Source organism: Balaenoptera borealis, assembly GCF_965194805.1.
Source record: "Balaenoptera borealis genome assembly, chromosome: 10".
In the NCBI taxonomy this organism is placed as follows: domain Eukaryota; kingdom Metazoa; phylum Chordata; class Mammalia; order Artiodactyla; family Balaenopteridae; genus Balaenoptera; species Balaenoptera borealis.
In genome coordinates this window covers 64,919,777-64,936,653 of record NC_138874.1, presented here as the reverse complement: position 1 = coordinate 64,936,653, position 16,877 = coordinate 64,919,777, and the positions used below count along the sequence as shown (strand labels likewise).

At 36.8% G+C, this 16,877-nt stretch overlaps 1 long non-coding RNA gene across 1 annotated transcript in view; it reads right to left on the bottom strand.

Moving 5' to 3' along the window:
- Window positions 1–609: 609 nt before the first annotated feature.
- LOC309635483 overlaps window positions 610–16,877 on the bottom strand; it is a 124,146-nt gene continuing 107,878 nt past the window's right edge. Inside the window, exon 2 of the long non-coding RNA XR_014248852.1 lies at window positions 610–6,169. This is a non-coding gene — a long non-coding RNA (uncharacterized lncRNA). The remainder of the gene's footprint in view (window positions 6,170–16,877) is intronic.

Sequence of the window (16,877 nt, the reverse complement as noted above, 5' to 3'; positions counted from 1 at the left end):
TTTTTACCATTATTACTTAAAAATTAGACAGTCACTCAATTAGCTTCTCATTGGAACTGAGGACATTTAGATCAGATATGTGAAATGATAGTCTTTCAGGCTTCCCTGGTGGCTCATTGGTTAAGAATCCACCTGCCAATGCAGGGGACACGCGTTCGAGCCCTGGCCCGGGAAGATCCCAAATGCTGCGGAGCAACTAAGCCTGTGCACCACAACTACTGAGCCTGCGCTCTAGGGCCCGCGAGCCACAACTACTGAAGCCCCTGCGCCTAGAACCCGTGCTCCGCAACAAGAAAAGCCACCGCAATGAGAAGCCTGCACACCGCAGCAAAGAGTAGCCCCTGCTCGCTGCAACTAAAGAAAGCCCGCGTGCAGCAACAGAGACCCAATGCAGCCATAAACAAACAAATAAATAAATAAATTTATATAGAAAAAAAAGATAGTCTTTCCAAAAGAATGCCAAAGCAGCCAGAGGAATTGTACAGAAAAGACTGCATGCCTAGCATAAAGTAAGGCTTATGCTGAAACCCTGGTAACTTCCTTTACTCCTCTCTTTTTTTCTTTTTTTCTTTTTTTTATATTTATTTTTAAAAGTTTTTAAAATTATTTATTTATTTATTTATTTTTGGCTGTGGTGGGTCTTCGTTTCTGTGCGAGGGCTTTCTCTAGTTGTGGCAAGCGGGGGCCACTCTTCATCACGGTGCGCGGGCCTCTCACTATCGCGGCCTCTCTTGTTGCGGAGCACAGGCTCCAGACGCGCAGGCTCAGTAGTTGTGGCTCACGGGCCCAGCTGCTCCGCGGCATGTGGGATCTTCCCAGACCAGGGCTTGAACCCGTGTCCCCTGCATTGGCAGGCAGACTCTCAACCACTGCGCCACCAAGGAAGCCCCCTCTCTCTTTTTTTCTTGCATGCAAAACGTCAGTATAGTTTGTTGGCTGTACCCTTACAATGCATCCAGGCTCCAAGCACTTCTAACTACTCTCACCATCCCACCTCAGTCCATGACCTGTCATTTCTTGCCTGGATTCTTAGCATTGTTGGTGTCCCTGCTTCCACCTTTCTCCCCAACAGTCTAATATTAACACAATAGCCGGAGCCTTCCTTTTAAAGCAAAAGGTGTTACTTCTTCGATCAGAATCCCTCAGCAATTTCCAGTCTTACTCCAAATAAAAGCTAAGGTCCTTACGTTGACCTGACTGCCCCCTTGTTAGTTAACCCTACTTCTTCTACATCTCTGAACTCAACTCCTACATCTCCCACTTCCATAAACTTTGCTTCAGCCACACTGGACGCTGGTTCTTCAACACGCCAAGCATCCTTTAACCTCTAGAAATGTTCACTTGATGTTTTCTCTGTTTGAACCTATTCTTCTAAATATCATTGTGATTTGTCACTCATCTGCTTTAAGGCTGTCTGTATTCAGATGTCACTTTATGGACATACATGTGGTGGTGGCGGCCAGGAAGGAATGAGGGGCTTTCTATAATTACCTCAAAAGAAATAGCAACTTTCTACCATTTCTGTCAATATCTATCATCATTTCTGTGTTCATAGCATATACAGTCGTTATTACATATTACCTTCATAACATATTTTATCTATCTTTCCTCGCTAAGCTGAAGGGATCTCCTTTTGGTTTTACTGACTGGTGTATTTTTAATGCTTATATAGTATCTAGCATGGAGCAGATGCCCGATAATGTCTACTGAACGAATGAACCCAGTTGGGATTGACATGTACACACTGCTATATTTAAAATAGATAACCAACAAGGACCTAGTGTATATAGCACAGGGAACACTGCTCAATATTCTGTAATAACCTAAATAGTAAAATAATTTGAAAAAGAATAGGTACATGTATATGTATAACTGAATCACTTTGCTGTACACCTGAAACTAACACAACATTGTGAAGCAACTATGCTCCAGTAGAAAATAAGAATTAAAAAAAAAGAAAAACAAGAGGCACTAGGTGATGCATCCACTCCAGTCTGCTAGCCAGGGTTCTCCCTGTCATATGTCCCTTCTCTTCTTTAAGAAAAAGCTACTCTCATACCAAAATCACAACCTCCAGGAATTACTTTCAGGATATAGCAGAATTCTTGGAATTTATATTGATAACCCATTTATTATTGTAAACCAAATGTCAACGGATTCTGATAAGTTCTTTTTCCTTGTGTTCCATCATTTATATCCAGTGAAAACTCCTTCTATATTCTTTACCCCAACAAAACTCTCCACTAATTTACTCCTTCCTGAACCCTTCTGCTAGTGCTTCTCCTTCATGATTGACACACTGCTCTATGTTCTCAGCCTACTTACTGATTGGTCTTCTTATCGCCTCTTTGTTTTTGCTGAAGACACTATTTCTCTCCAGTTTCCTCAAATGTGTCTGGTGTATTTTCTCATGTCCTATAAAGCAAGACTGAGGGAGCTTATCTTTCCTTTCCTTGTCCTTTTGTCTGCCATTACCACTAGAAAATCATATCTCTTACATCATGTCCAACTTACAAGTCACACCATTTTATTTATGTTATATTAAATCAGTACTATATTCTTTCCTTTGTGGTTTGTATCAAAAATGTAATTATTTTATTCATTTTTATGTAATTGCATTATTTCTCCTCAGATGTATATGACATACTGTAGGATTTAATAACTATTTGTTTTATGAAATAATGACTTTTTATTTTTAAAAAAAACCCTTTGTATTACTTTGAAGTTAATACTGTGAAACAACACTATCCTTTGCAATATTGTAATTTATAAGAAACATATATTTGGTCATTCAGTTGAGAAAAATATATTTCTCATATATATTTGGTCTTTGTCCGTGGTTCCTGGCTTGCAGCTCCCAAAAACCTATGGTCAAACCCCCCAGATGGGATCTCCACATCTTTCAGAAATGTAATATATGTTCCTAAATTATTTCACTCTCCCTTTATCTGCAACAACTGTTTCCAAACTTTACTTTTAGTTAATAGTTATTTACTTTTTAATCTGAGAGTTCAATCATCATTTGCTTCAAAAAGCTCTTACTGATTCCCACTGGATTCATTTCTCTTGACATATATTCTCATAGCACCTTCAATTTTTCTTTGTGGTTTAACTTATCACCCTATTGATTACTTGTTCAATGCTTAACTTTCCCATAAAAATTAAATCTCCATAAAGAATGGTTATTATATTTACCTATTTCACAGTTGTACCTTTAGTCCCAATACAGCTTTTTCTCATAGCACGTTTTCAAAAATATTTCTCTGCAATCAAAGACAATTTTCCTTTACAGCAGAAACAAGAAAGGATGAAAATGGCGTCTTCTTTTCTCAACCTAATTGTCCTTTTAATCCTCAAAATCCATTGTCATCCAATTCATTAGTCAGGACGGTTTGCTCATAATAACCTACACTCATTGACCCTACAGTGATGTTAACACAGGCCTGTAATGGACTAAATGCACAAACTCCTCTTCCTATTTTAACCCATTCCTGCCTTCAGACTCAGTTGAAGACTTCGTTGTCCTAAGAAGAGGAAGAACAATATAGGAGGAATATTACAGTCTTGAAGGCAGATTAACTATGTTTCTAAACCTGTCTCTTCAACTTAATCGCTATGAACTTTGGAAATTTGTAGTATATTGAACCTCACAATTCTTACCCTTGTCATGTATATAATTACAAAATCTGCCTTAATGTATTTTGTGAGGGCTTTTAAACAATACGTGCTGAAAGTGCCTGATAATATATGGACATACACTCAATATCTGTTAAATCCCACTCGTGGAATTAGGGATCTTTTCCTCTCCTCTTCTGACTTACTTGTTTTAGCTCAACGCTGGGGGAATATCTGCCCATAAGATTAGCCCCTCTGTTTTGGAGGGCAGTTAATTTGATTGGAACATTTTCTGGGCTAAAGTCAATTAAGGGCTGTGTATGTATGTATGTATGTATGTATTTATGTTTACTGTGTTAAAGGAGGGAGTAGGCTCTATTCTTCCTCTTCCACTTTCAGTTTTCTGTCATATGTGCACTCTGGGCAGGTCTGTGTTCTGAAGCCAGCAATGCCATATTTGCTCATGTAATAGGTGGATTTACAGAATGCTCCATAGTCGCAGCTGTTCTGAATTAAAGTAGGGCTCAAGAACCTTCTCTCAGGCTCGCAGGCCAAGCCTAGATGTGCCTGGCATTCTAGCTATGTGCTGATTTTTATCGTGGTATAGCTATTTTTCAGTTGAAGCTTTATTATAATATGTTCATTTTCATTAAAACCCTTAGCAAGTTTTTGTTCAGAGCTTCAGACATAACTTCAGTTACATTTTTAGTTCATTTTCGAGTTAGAAAGATTTGGGTTCAAAACCTAATTATTTTTATTCTTATTTCTCTGAGGATTTTTTTAGCCTTAGTGACTGTATCACTTAGCCGCTCTATGAAATGAGGAACATTACATCCACATCTATGAAGGCTGTGAGAATTAAATGGGAAAATGCATGTAAGCATATGTCCCAACACACATCATGATCGATAATTATTAGTCCCTTTTATATTTTTTAAGCATAATGCACTGTGTTCTTCCTGAAGGTAGACTTGTGTATTCACAATGGTTTAAAATGCCACGTCCTGTTACTTTCAGGAATACATCACACATTGAAGGGACTGAAGACTCATCTGTGTCCCTGTTACATCTAAGGTGAACATTGCCTTCTGTTTTAAGACACAACCAGGTGATTGAGCCAAAATTTGATACATGCCTGTTTGCCTGGAGAGTAGGTATTTATTATTATTGTTATTACTTTATTTTACTTTTATCAGCAGAAGTTTAGGGAGGAGGAGGAAGTGGAGCAATCTGATAGAAATCTGATAGAATCATTTCTATGGAGCATGGACTTTGGTTTTGTTTTTTCATGCTTCACACTTAAGCAATTTTATTTTTAACATGCAAACCAAACTGCCAGAGAGAAACTGAAATCAAATATAAAAGGGCCATTAAGAAATATGGAAGATATTGAAAAGTCCCATCAAACATTTATAAGTAACTATAGAAGATGATGGGAAAGTAATATATAAAGAGATAATATTTGAGCATTCTGAAGAATTAAAAGCAGTTATGCCTTTTGATTGCAAAGACTGAAAACCGAGGAAGTTTTTAAAGAATTATTAAATCCAAATCCACCTATATTTTAGGAAAACTAAAAAATATCAAGAAAGAAAGTCTTACAAACTATCATAAAAGTAAGCAAGTTGATGACAAAGTAATTCTAATTAGCTGACATACTTCTCATAAACAAAAGTAGAAAAAAAATGCAGTTTGTTAATACCTATCAGTTACAGAGGGAAAGTTATTGTAAATTAAAATTGTATACACAGTTACACTATCAGTAAAGAGAGAAAGCAAAATAAAACATTTGCTGATATATAAAGAAAATAATTTTATCATGGATAGACCCTTAATACAGGAGTCATAAACCATAAAAATTGTGAGTTATTTGAAGAGTGGTGAATACAGGAATTTTAAATCATGTGAGCAATTTTTATTTTGTGTTGACAATGAAAAATAAATTACTTTGCACAATGAAAGTAAACCTAGAAAATAAACAAATAGTAATAAGATGGAGAAATGCTCAATGCTCACTTAAAATATCTTATGTCTTCTTGATATATTCCAGGAGGATATAATTTGAAATAGTTTGACTTTGTAAAAAAATTTCCAAGTCTATATTTTGTATTTAAAAATTAAAAACAAACACACACATAAATAGAAATAGCTTTCTACAAGTATGAAATACAGAAAAAAAGAAAGTGAATAAAACAATGGAAATAAGAAAATAGGAAATAGAGTGAAAAAAAAAAAAAAGGACTAAGTCAGTAACCAGAATAAGTGTTAAGCATTTATTCCTTTTTTTTTGCCTTTTTCTTTTTTTTTTTAAACATCTTTATTGGTGTATAATTGATTTACAATGGTGTGTTAACTTTCTGCTTTATAACAAAGTGAATCAGCTATACATATACATATATCCCCATATCTCCCTCTTGCGTTTCGCTCCCACGCTCCTTATCCCACCACTCTAGGTGGACACAAAGCACCGAGCTGATCTCCCTGTGCTATGCGTCTGCTGCTTCCCACTAGCTATCTGTTTTACGTTTGGTAGTGTATATATGTCCATGCCACTCTCTCACTTTGTTCCAGCTTACCCTTCCCTCTCCCTGTGTCCTCAAGTCCATGCTCTACGTCTACATCTTTATGCCTGTCCTGCCCCTAGGTTCTTCAGAACCTTTTTTTTTTTTAATTCCATATATATGTGTTAGCATATGGTATTTGTTTTTCTCTTTCTGACTTACATCACTCTGTATGACAGTCTCTAGGTCCATCAACCTCACTACAAATAACTCAGTTTCGTTTCTTTTTACAGCTGAGTAGTATTCCACTGTATATATGTGCCACATCTTCTTTATCCTTTCATCTGTCAGTGGACACTTAGGTTGCTTCCATGTCCTGGCTATTGTAAATAGAGCTGCAGTGAACATTGTGCTACATGACTCTTTTTGAATTCTGGTTTTCTCAGGGTATATGCCCAGTAGTGGGATTGCTGGGTCGTATGGTAGTTCTATTTTTAGTTTTTTAAGGAACCTCCATACTATTCTCCATAGTGGCTGTATCAATGTACATTCCCACCAACAGTGCAAGAGGGTTCCCTTTTCTCCACACCTTCTCTAACATTTATTGTTTATGGCCATTCTGATCAGTGTGAGGTGATACCTAATTGTAGTTGTGATTTGCATTTCTCTGATGATTAATGATGTTGAGCATTGTTTCATGTGTTTGTTGGCAACCTGTATATCTTCATTGGAGAAATGTCTATTTAGGTCTTCTACCCATTTTTGGATTGGGTTGTTTGTTTTTTGGGTATTGAGCTGAATGAGCTGCTTATAAATTTTGGAGATTAATCCTTTGTCAGTTGCTTCATTTGCAAATATTTTCTCCCATTCTGAGGGTTATCTTTTTGTCTTGTTTATGGTTTCCTTTGTTGTGCAAAAGCTTTTCAGTTTCATTAGGTCCCATTTGTTTATTTGTGTTTTTATTTCCATTTCTCTAGGAGGTGGGTCAAAAAGGATCTTGCTGTGAAATAAGTAATAGTGTGTTCTGCCTATGTTTTCCTCTGAGAGTTTTATAGTGTCTGGCCTTACATTTAGGTCTTTAATCCATTTTGAGTTTTATTTTTGTGTATGGTGTAAGGGAGTGTCCTAATTTCATTCTTTTACATGTAGCTGTCCAGTTTTCCCAGCACCACTTATTGAAGAAGCTGTCTTTTCTCCATTGTATATTCTTGCCTCCTTTATCAAAGATAAGGTGCCCATATGTGCATAGGTTTATCTCTGGGCTTTTTATCCTGTTCCATTAATCTATGTTTCTGTTTCTGTGCCAACCATACTGTCTTGATTACTGTAGCTTTGTAGTATAGTCTGAATTCTGGGAACCTGATTCCTCCAGCTCTGTTTTTCTTTCTCAAGATTGCTTTGGCTAGGTTTTCATGTGTTGTTGGATTCTGTTTGCTAGTATTTGGTTGAGGAGTTTTGCACCTATGTTCATCAGTGATATTGACCTGTAGTTTTCTTTTCTTGTGACATCTTTGTCTGGTTTTGGTATCAGGGTGATTGTGGCCGCATAGAATGAGTTTGGGAGTGTTCCTCCCTCTGCTGTATTTTGGAAGAGTTTGGGAAGGATAGGTGTTAGCTCTTCTCTAAATGTTTGATAGAATTCTCCTGTGAAGGCATCTGGTCCTGGGCTTTTGTTTGTTGGAAGATTTTAAATCACAGTTTCAATTTCAGTGCTTGTGATTGGTCTGTTTATATTTTCTATTTCTTCCTGGTTCAGTCTCAGAAGGTTGTGCTTTTCTAAGAATTTGTCCATTTCTTCAAGGTTGTCCATTTTATTGACATATAGTTGCTTGTAGTAATCTCTCATGATCCTTTGTATTTCTGCAGTGTCAGTTGTTACTTCTCCTTTTTCATTTCTAATTCTCTTGATTTGAGTCTTCTCCCTTTTTTTCTTGATGAGTCTGGCTAATGGTTTATCAATTTTGTTTATCTTCTCAAATTACCAGCTTTAGTTTTATTGATCTTTGCTCTCATTTCCTTCATTTCTTTTTCATTTATTTCTGATCTAATCTTTATGATTTCTTTCCTTCTGCTAACTTTGGGGGTTTTTTTGTTCTTCTTTCTCTAATTGCTTTAGGTGTAACCTTAGGTTGTTTATGTAAGATGTTTCTTGTTCCTAGAGGTAGGATTGTATTGCTATAAACTTCCCTCTTAGAACTGCTTTTGCTGCATCCCATAGGTTTGGGGTTGTCGTGTTTTCATTGTTGTGTGTCTCTAGGTATTTTTTGATTTCCTCTTTGATTTCCTCAGTGATCTCTTGGTTATTTAGTAGTATATTGTTCAGCCTCCATGTGTTTGTATTTTTTACAGATCTTTTCCTGTAATTGATATCTAGTCTCATAGCGTTGTGGTCGGAAAAGATACTTGATACAATTTCAATTTTCTTAAATTTACCAAGGCTTGATTTGTGACCCAAGATATGATCTATCCTGGAGATTGTTCCATGAGCACTTAAGAAGAAAGTGTATTCTGTTGTTTTGGGATGGAATGTTCTATTAATATCAGTTAAATCCATCTTGTTTAATGTATCATTTAAAGCTTGTGTTTACTTATTTATTTTCATTTTGGATGATCAGTCCATTGGTGAAAGTGTGGTGTTAAAGTCCCCTACTATGATTGTGTTACTGTTGATTTCCCCTTTTATGGCTGTTAGCATTTGCCTTATGTATTGAGGTGCTCCTATGTTGGGTGCCTAAATGTTTACAATTGTTATATGTTCTTCTTCGATTAATCCCTTGATCATTATGTAGTGTCCTTCTTTGTCTCTTGTAATAGTCTTTATTTTAAAGTGTATGTTGTCTGATATGAGAATTGCTACTCCAGCTTTCTTTTGATTTCCATTTGCATGGAATATCTTTTTCCATCCCCTCACTTTCAGTCTGTATGTGTCCCTAGGTCTGAAGTGTGTCTCTTGAAGACAGCATATATACGGGTCTTATTTTTGTATCCATTTAGCCAGTCTGTGTCTTTTGCTTGGAGCATTTAATCCATTTACAGTTAAGGTAAGTATCGATATGTATGTTCCTATTACCATCTTCTTAACTGTTTTGGGTTTGTTATTGTAGGTGTTTTCCTTCTCTTGTGTTTCCTGCCTAGAGAAGTTCCTTTAGTATTTGTTGTAAAGCAGGTTTGGTGGTGCTGAATTCTCTTAGCTTTTGCTTGTCTGTAAAGGTTTTATTTTCTCTCTCGAATCTGAATGAGATCCTTGTTGGGTAGAGAAATCTTGGTTGTAGGTTTTTCCCTTTCATCACTTTAAAGATGTCCTGCTGCTCCCTTCTGGCTTGCAGAGTTTCTGCTGAAAGATTAGCTGTTAACCTTATGGGGATTCCCTTGTATGTTATTTGTTGCTTTTCCCTTGCTCCTTTTAATATTGTTTCTTTGTATTTAATTTTTGATAGTTTGATTTATGTGTTTTGGCATGTTTCTCTTCGGATTTTCCTGTATGGGACTCTCTGCGGTTCCTGGGCTTGACTGACTATTTCTTTTCCCATATTAGAGAAGTTTTCAACTGTAATCTCTTCACGTATTTTCTCAGTTCCTTTTTTTTTCCTCTTCTTCTTCTGGGACCCCTATAAATCAAACGTTGGTGTGTTTACTGTTGTCCCAGATGTCTCTGAGCCTGTCCTGAATTCTTTTCATTCTTTTTTCTTTATTCTGCTCTGCAGTAGTTATTTCCACTATTTTATCTTCCAGGTCACTTATCCGTTCTTCTGCCTCAGTGATTCTGCCTCTGATTCCTTCTAGAGAATTTTTAATTTCCTTTATTGTGTTGTTCATGATTGTTTGTTTGCTCTTTAGTTCTTCTAGGTCCTTGTTAAGTGTTTCTTGGATTTTCTTCATACTATTTCCAAGATTTTTGATCATCTTTACTATCACTATTCTGAATTCTTTTTCAGGTAGACTGCCTATTTCCTCTTCATTTGTTTGGTCTGGTCAGTTTTTACCTTTCTCCTTCATCTGCTGCGTATTTCTCTGTCTTCTCATTTAGCTTAACTACTGTGTTTGGGGTCTCCTTTTCACAGGCTGCATGTTCGTAGTTCCCATTGTTTTTGGTGTCTGCCCCCAGTTCGTAAGGTTTTTTCAGCAGGTTGTGTAGGCTTCCTGGTGGAGGGGACTGGTGCCTGTGTTCTGGTGGATGAGGCTGGATCTTGTCTTTCTGGTGGGCAGGACTGTGTCTAGTAGTGTGTTTTGGTGTGTCTGTGACCTTATTATGATTTTAAACAGCCTCTCTGCTAATGGGTGGGGTTGTGTTCCTGTCTTGCTAGTTGTTTGGCATGGGACGTCCAGCACTGGAGTTTGCTGGCCATTGTGTGGAGTTGGGTGTTAGCGTTTAGATGGAGATCTCTAGAGAGCTCCTGCCGATTGATACTACGTGGGGCCGGGAGGTCTCTCGTGGTCCAACCGTCTGAACTTGGCTCTCCCATCTCAGAGGCTCAGGCCTGACACCAGGCTGGAGCATCAAGGCTCTGTCAGCCACATGGCTCAGAAGAAAAGGGAGAAAAAAAAAAAAAGAAAATAAGAAAGAAAAAGTAAATAAATAAAATAAAATAAAGTTATTAAAATAAAAAATATTATTAAAAGTAAAAAACGATTTTTGAGTAATTAAGAAAAAAGAAAGAAGAGAGCAACCAAACCAAAAAACAAATCCACCAATGATAACAAGTGCTAAAAAACTATACTAGAAAGAAAAATAAATAAACCAAAAAATAAACCAAGACAGACAGAATCCTAGGACAAATGGTAAAAGCAAAGCCATACAGACACAATCACACAAAAATGCATACATATACACACTCACAAAAAGAGAAAAAAAAATATGTATATATATATTATACATATATATATTTTAAAAAAAAGGAAGAGAGCAACCAAATCAATAAACAAATCTGCCAGTGATAGTAAGCTCTAAATACTAAATTAAGATAAACGTAAAAACAGAAACAAATTAGATGCAGAAAGCAAACCCCAAGTCTTAAGTTGCTCCCCAAGTCCACCGCCTCAATTTTGGGATGATTCGTTGTCTATTCAGGTATTCCACAGATGCAGGGTACATAAAGTTGATTGTGGAGATTTAATCCTCTGTTCCTGAGGCTGCTGGGAGACAGTTCCCTGCCTCTCCTTTGTTCACACAGCTCCTGGGGTTTAGCTTTGGATTTGGCCCTGCCTCTGCCAGTAGGTCACCTGAGGGCATCTGTTCCCTCCCCAGACAGGACGGGGTTAAAGTAGCAGCTGATTAGGTGGCTCTGGCTCACTTAGGCTGGAGGGAGGGAGGGGTATGGAATGCATGGCGAGCTTGTGGCGGTAGAGGCCGGAATGATGTTGCAACAGCCTGAGGTGTGCTTGTGTTCTCCCAGGGAAGGTGTCCCTGGGTCACGAGACCCTGGCAGTAGCGGGCTGCACAGGCTCCCAGGAGGGGAGGTGTGGCTAGTGACCTGTGCTCGCACACAGGCTTCTTGGTGGCGGCAGCAGCAGCCTTAGCGTTTCATGCCCATCTCTGGGGTCCGTGCTGATAGCCGCAGCTCACTCCTGTGTCTGGAGCTCATTTCGGTGGTGCTCTGAATCCTCTCTCCTCACGCACCCCGAAACAATGGTCTCTTGCCTCTTCGGCAGGTCCAGACTTTTTCCCGGACTCCTTCCCAGGTAGCTGTGGTGCACTAGCCCCCTTCAGGCTGTGTAATCGCAGCCAACCCTAGTCCTCTCCCTGGGGTCTGACCTCCGAAGCTGGAACCTCAGTTCCCATCCCCTTCTTGGCTGGTGAGTGCTGGTCAGCACCGATCCTCTGTGTGGGAATCTGTCGGCTTTGCCCTCTGCACCCCTATTGCGGTACTCTCCTCCGTGGTTCCGAAGCTTTCCCCTGACGACCCCCTGTCTCCACCAGTGAAGGGGCTTCTTTGTGTGTGGAAACCTTTCCTCCTTCACAGCTCCCTCCCAAAGGTGCAGATCCCATCCCTATTCTTTTGTCTCTGTTTTTTCTTTTTTCTTTTGCCCTACCCGGGTACATGGGGTGTTTCTTGCCTTTTGGGAAGTCTGAGGTCTTCTGCCAGCATTCAGTAGGTGTTCCGTAGGAGTTGTTCCACATGTAGATGTATTTCTGATGTATTTGTGGGGAGGAAGGTGATCTCCACGTTCTATTCCTCCGCCATCTTGAAGGTCCCTAGGCTGATCAAGCATTTATTCTTTTTTTTTTTTAGGCTGATCAAGCATTTATTCTTTTTTTTTTAACATCTTTATTGGAGTATAATTGCTTTACAATGGTGTGTTAGTTTCTGCTTTGTAACAAAGTGAATCAGCTATACATATACATATAACCGCATATCTCCTCCATCTTGCGTCTCACTCCCACCCTCCTTATCCCACCCCTCTAGGTGGACACAAAGCACGAAGCTGATCTCCCTGTGCTATGCGGCTTCTTCCCACTAGCTATCTATTTTACATTTGGTAGTGTATATATGTCCACATGCATTTATTCTTAAATGTGGGGGCAAAATGAATATCATAGTAGTGTGGGAAGAAACAAAGCCAGCTAGCCACTTGGTGCTCGTGGGTAATATATCTATGACAAAACCTCACAGAAAGGTCTGAAATATACAAAAAGAAGACAAATGCCGGGCAAATACTAAACAAAATATAATAAAGTGGTGCGTAGGTACATTAACATTAGACAAAAAAGAATTTAAGGCAAAAACAGTTTAAAAAGGACACTACAAAATAATGGAGTTTATAAATCAAAATTAAAAAGTCACAAATGTAGCTAATAATATTAGACAGCAGTGTGATATACAAAGCAAATTTTCAGTATTGCTGTCAGTTGTAAGAAGCCTTTAATCACAGAGTTTGAACTAGCTATAATATCTTACAAACATAGAGCATCTAGACAAAACTTAGTACAATTAAGGATGATTTAAAAAATAGTGAGCGATTATGTTTTCAACCAAGCTTGATTATATATGTGTATGTATATTCATATGTATATGTGTATATTTATATATGAATGTATGTATACACATGCAATGTGTCTATGTATGTGTGCAGTACAAATCCAAAACAGATAATTAACATTCTTTTCACTCATTGCATGATCAAATATAAATTTAAAAAGTAAAATTGTCAAGCCAACATATTACAATGTAATGAATTTCCAAGAATTGATATCATAAAGGTATGTGCTCCTGTTGACCGTAATTGTACATAATTCTTCCAGTAATGTGATACATTTTATATGTACAATAAAAATATCTATACATAACAAAAGGCATGCAAAAACATATTAATATTTTATTAATTTATAATTAATTCATTTATCTATTTGTTTTTGGCTGCGTTGGATCTTCATTGTGGTGCGCAGACTTTCTGTAGTTGTGGCGAGCAGGGGCTACTCTTCTTTGCCGTGTGCAGACTTCTCATTGCGGTGGCTTTTCATTGCGGAGCATGGGCTCTAGGTGCGGGGGCTTTAGTAGTTGTGGCTCGTGGGCTCTAGAGCGCAGGCTCAGTAGTTGTGGCGCCCAGGCTTAGTTGCTCCGCGGCATGTGGTAGCTTCCCAGACCAGGGCTCGAACCTGTGTCCCCGGCATTGGCAGGCAGATTCTTTACCACTGCACCACCAGGGAAGTCCTTAATTTATAATAGTATAAATTTAAAAGTATTGCAGAAACCAATTTACAATTATATATATACACTTAAGTGATAGCAAATTATTACACATGAAAACTTAAGGGCTTCAGCAAAGTAGTATTTAAAATGAAGTTATTATTTGAAAATACATGTGTTAATAAAACAGTTATTTAAAAGGAATACTATAACAAACCTAAGAAAGATAGAATGGAGAATATAAAAGTATGCGCAAAATTAATAAAATAGAAAAAAAATAGGAAGGGTAAACAAAACTGAAAGAGCTTATTTTTTGAGACTAGTCTCTTCTTCCCCCACCTCACCCCAACAAATCAACATCCTACAAAACTGATAAAAAATAAGAGAAAGATCCCAGATAGTTTGAACTAATTCAATGGACATAGCTATGGCAAAAGTAAGGCTTTTTAAAATAATAAGAGAATAATACAAATAAAAGAATGTCAATAAATTTTGAAGAGATATATTATTAAAATGAACTAAAGACGAGATAGAAATTCTGAATGAATAAAAAATGACATTAACATTGTAATCAGAATTATTCCTTCCAAAAGGCCACTAGATGGCTTTATATACAAGTTTGAGCAAACCTTCAAAGAATAAATAAACCCCGTGTTATGCAAACTCAGAGAATAATGAAACAAGATTCTAATTAAAACTTTATGAGGTTAATATAAACTGGGTATTTTATTTGGAAAAGTACACTTCATAAAATATGAATTCATGTCACCTATAAAATATTTGCAATAGTAAGTCAAATTCAGCAATGTAAAAAATGTATATACAGGAAAAGACGAAACTTCGACATCAGAAAATCTTAGTACCAAACATTACACTGAGCCATAAAAGGGTGATAATCTTATGATAGCCTCAATACCTGTATATTATCTATCTGTCTATCTATTTATCTATCAACCTACCTACCTAAGAGTTGAGTAGTGGTTAATATCTAATATATGCTATATTAGCTGGTAAATATGTGTAACTATATGATAATTTTTGTAGAACATTCAGCCCTCTATGATAAATATTTTTTCTGGGAAATTGCTAACATGTCTCATGGATAACAGCAAGCGGCAACAGAAACATTTTTGCATATCTAGAGCAAGATAAGGCTGTTTCATATCATTGCCCCTGTAGTAAGCTAGAAAATATAATGGGAGGCTTACAGTGTTGAAATATAAAACAAAAAAGTCATAATTTACAAAATATTACCCATGTATGAAAAACCCAAAAGTTATTGCAAACTATTAAAACAGAGTCCAACATGGAGGTATTAACAGGTAACAATATTAACAGGTAAAATATATTTCCTCCTTTTCTATTAATATTTTATAAAATAGCTCAGAATATCAAGTAGAAAAAAATAATATGAGTATATTTTACCCATCCTGTGTCATAAAACTTTGATAAAATATTTGTATCTGCTTACCCCTTCCTGATCACACCAACATTCTTTCCTAAAGAGTCAAACACTTATTTTGAAAGAGGACTGCCATAGTCACACATTTTTAAGATTTTAATATGTATGTATTTCATTTAACTAATATATGTTATTACTTTGAATGTGTTAAATGCTAATAAACAGAATATTGTTGCCATCAACATGCTTTTTATTTTCTTAGTCTTCTGTTTAGATACCTATCCATGTTGTCATACTCTAGTATATTTGCACTGCTTTATGGTATTTCATTGTAAGGGCATATTGCAATATGTTTTTACATTTTCATTTTGGACATTTTGTTTGATTTAAATGGTTTTGTGATTAAAAACACTGCCTCTATGTATATTCATATACAAGTCCAATTCTACACTTGTGAAATACTTACTATAGAGTTTAACTATAAATAATTGGTGAATCATAGGCTATATGCATCTTCATCTTTAGATACATTGCTAAATTCTGCCCCCAAATATGGATAAAAATTCACACTCCCAATGGCACAGTAAAATGATAATCATTATCATTGTATTGACAGATTTTAAAAGAACTTTCTGAATATGAAGACTCTTGTGGTATTAATTTTGCTTCTTTGATGATTAAGAAGAGTGCATATCTTCTCACATGGCTTATTGGTCACTTGGGTTTTTTCTCCTAAGATTTACTTAATTGTGTGTGTATGTGTGTGTATACTGAGGATTATCTTGCTCACCATGCATTTCAGATCCCTTCTAGTAGGCAAAGGCTGGGAAGTCAAATCAACAATTTCAAGATTCCCTTGGCTTGCTGGTTTCCCCGTCTTGCAGAATCTGACAGTTAGATGTATTCATACCACATTTTGATGTGGAAGTAAGTCATCTGGGGCAAGAGACAGTATGGGTTACATCATTTTGCTTATGTTGATTTTGACAAGGTCCTGAAGTTTTGAGGTCAGCTTTTAAATTTTCTCCATAAACTGCTTGTGTACTTTTAAAATGCATGCCCTACAGTGTTACCTAGTTTTTTTTCTATTGATTTATCAACCTCTCCAACTACTTACCCATCAATATGTACTTCCATGTAACTTCTCAGAGGACAGAGTTTATCTGAGCTCCACAATATATAGATATCTATTTGTATACAGCTATTTAAGCTATTTTAAGTGTTACATATATGATACATTTTCTAATATTTGTTGCTCAATTTCACTGTAAAATAAACCAGCACAAAACACAGTCACTTATAAAACTAGGTATTTATTATCATGCTCACAGATCTGCAGTTCAGCTGAGGTGACTTCACTTCAGGTTGTATATCTGTGGGTCAGCCAGGGCAGCTCTGCTTTCTGTGTGTTCATTCTGGAGACCAGACAAAAGCATCAGCAACAACCCAGTATGCCTATTTTGGTTACTGTACCATATCTTTGTTCAACTTTGCAGCAAAGTTCTTTGAAAGAACAGTTGATGACAGGAATTGGCAAATCATGAAAATACAGAGAGCACTGTTAAAGTAATTATGCAATAATAAAGAACAGTATACGTTTATATTTTTCTTCTTTCCTCCCTTAACTGATGTTAAAAGCAATTGTATAAAACAAAATGTATGTAATTATATTATCAGGGACCTAACATATAAAAATATAATATATTTGCTAATAAAACAAAGGAGTGGGTAGGA